The sequence below is a fragment of the Phytophthora infestans genome, genomic scaffold (genome assembly GCF_000142945.1).
Source record: "Phytophthora infestans T30-4 supercont1.43 genomic scaffold, whole genome shotgun sequence".
NCBI classification, from domain to species: domain Eukaryota; phylum Oomycota; class Peronosporomycetes; order Peronosporales; family Peronosporaceae; genus Phytophthora; species Phytophthora infestans.
Genome location: NW_003303716.1, coordinates 914,216 through 917,169, shown reverse-complemented (window position 1 = coordinate 917,169; position 2,954 = coordinate 914,216).

Sequence of the window (2,954 nt, the reverse complement as noted above, 5' to 3'; positions counted from 1 at the left end):
GCCTTTTTTTCTCGGGTTTGAAGGTTATCCATTACGCCGACTGACCTAGTGACTCCGGCAGAGAGAGTACCCCAGGCCGTCTCTCCCTGCGGTTCCGGCCGTGTTGACGTCCCGTCTGAGCGCCCTATCCGGAGATCTGCTGCGACCGCCCGCCACTGTGAACTGCTCAGATAGCTTGAGGACTTCGAACGCGCTCTGACGATGAGGTGTTTAGGGCTTGATGAATGGTTTTTGCACGTTCCAACCGGCTGGGAGGAATCCCTGCCCGCTGGGTCGGCTCTCGAATCCACATTTTTTATATCCGAGAACTGGGCTGGCAGTCCCCTCAAGTTTCCGACTCCAGCGGCGGAAGATGTTTGTTCTTCTTTCCAAAAGAGCGAGGAGCCTTCATGCGGCAATCTTCGGCTCTGACGACGAGATGAGTGATGAGTCTTTGCCGCCGAGTGATCGCCACTCCTCGCGGCATTCATCGAAGGATTCTGGTAACGGGACGAGTTCTGCCTCTGCGCCGGCTTCGGAAAAGCAGCATCATCGCAAACGTCGTGCCTCGTCGAGTCCTACCGGTCATCGGTCGAAGCGATCCAAGAAGCACAAGAAACACAAGAAGCATCACAAGACGCACCGACACCACAAGCATCGGCAGCTTCCGCCGACTCCTGATTCAGCTCCGGCTCAATCCATTCCGGCTGCTCCTTCGCCGAGTAGGCTCCCGGTAGTGTCAATTCTCTCTCAGCCGAGCTCGACTGCCTCACGTCCGGCTTTGGTCGCACTACCCAGCGCTCTTACACTCCCGCTGGCGACGTTACGGACTCGAGCCTCGCAAGCGGTGTCCAAGGATTGTCGCTTGACTCTTCACATGGCTCAACTCCGCGAGGTACCATTATGCATTTCGGCTCAGCCCGTTGTTGGAATGCATTATTGGATACACTGAGCGGAGGGGTGCAGATGGAGCTCGTAGGAGGCAAGAGTCGTGTGCCCCCTACGCCGTGTTCTCTTGACGGCATTCGAGCTTTCATGGCCGTTTTTGATCCGAGCCATCCTTGTCAGCGTCTTCGGCGGATGCTCCCTATGCTTCCTTTCTTCTTTCTCCGTCGATACTGGAGGAACCTCGGCGGTGTTTGGCTTCTCAGACCCGACCTCGAACTTTGATGCAAGTTCTTGGAGATATGTGGGTGAAGCTTCGTGGTGACAGTCCCTTGGACTCGGCGGGGAGGCCCATCCAGACAGATGGCCAGATGACCCGTTATTTCGTAGCTCTCTATGAGCGTCGTCATTGGATCGTCGAGTCAAGTGTGTTGATGGGTCTCCATCCTGACGTCAACCCGGCTGCCACGCCCGCCCAGCTTGCTGAGGTGTACGAGCTGTGGCTGGTGTACAAGCGCGAGCGTAAACGTCGCAGTGATACCCTGCGATCTTTGGTTGTCGCTGTCTACGACCAGCTTTACTCGGCGGTCACCCAGAAGCTCGGCGATGAACCCGCTCCTCTTGTGGACGCAGAGGTTTATTTCGATCCGTTCGTCCCCCATTACGCTCCCGTTCACCTTTCGTGGGTTCCCTCCGGGAGAGACTGGGTCCAGTGTGCTCACGATGTGGATCTAGCCGAGCCCTGGCGAGCTTGGTGGCTAACTGACCCGGCGGTCCATCCGCGCTCGGAACGTGGACTTCTTGGTTTTCGCTCCGCGCGGTATGGATCCTCAGGTTGTTGACGACACAATTGAAGAAGACTTCGATCTTGCCGAACAAACGCCTCCTGCCTATGCCCCGGGTGCTTCAACTCGGCTGAATCGTCAAGACATCCATATCTTCACTGGGTCTTCAATCGGTGAGCTCGGCTCAGATGACGAGAGTGCGTCTGATGACGACTCGGCGGACGACGGGTTGGGTTCTCCCAATATCCGAGGCGCGTCTCCGAGTATGTCTCTGTTCAGCACCCCACTCCCCAGTGGAACGGATCCGCCTCAGCCCACTTCAGCCGAGTCGGGTCCTGAGGCATCTGGTTCGGCTTCAGCTTCGTTGGCTAGCTCGGCGATGATACTTCTTGCCACGGCTGCGAATGTTGCATCTCCTTCCGCAGTTTCCCAAGGGATGACGTCTGCCACGACGCCACGCCCCCAATCGTCGAGTCCGCTGAGCTCTTCTCAGTTGTCTCCGTCGGGTTCAACTCACTTGGAGTCCGGATCGCCCACTTTTTATTTTCTTCTTTTGACTGGGCGTCCCGTAGGTATCGTTCAGGACTTCATTTCGTAATTATTCAGTATATGTAGTTTCGACACAGTAGCATTCCATCTCAACTCGGCCTGTGTCGTCCGCTGAGTTGGTGTAACTTTTGGTGCAATAGCTGTTAATCCTCATCTGCAACTTGCACCATTTGCAGACGGTTTTCCCGCTTCTTCTGTCGTAGATAGTCAAACAGGAGACCCCCACATGACAAATTCGACAGTGGTTCCCAAGTAGGCTCATCGTAGCCGACCCACTTAACTTTAAACTTTCGTTGTGATCGTGACGTACTCGTGGATAATGGTAGCTCATCGTCGAGAATTGCTTCGACTTCATACTGGTTTGTACTTGTGTCTGGTTCCCAGCTGTCTTCAGGCAGTAATTCTTCGTCAAAGTCAAATCGCTGAGTCTCTTCGAGGTCGGCGATTAGCCTCGTCTTTGGTCTTCCGCCGAGTTCGGTGACTGCCTTCAGACGTGATACATGGACCACTGGGTAGAACCTATATCCACTCTTGTCGGGTAACTCCAATTCATAAGCAAATTCTTCCACCTTCTTCTTCACCCTGAATGGTCCATGCCATCGGCGGGCTAACTTCTTGGTCAGGCCCGACTTGACTCGCTCCATAAACAACCAGACTTGATCTCCTTCTTTGAACAAGGATTTGGTGGATTCATCGCCTGGTTCTGCAACTTCATCTTCATCATCTGCTGTGTTGGTAATGGATCTTTTCTCCTTC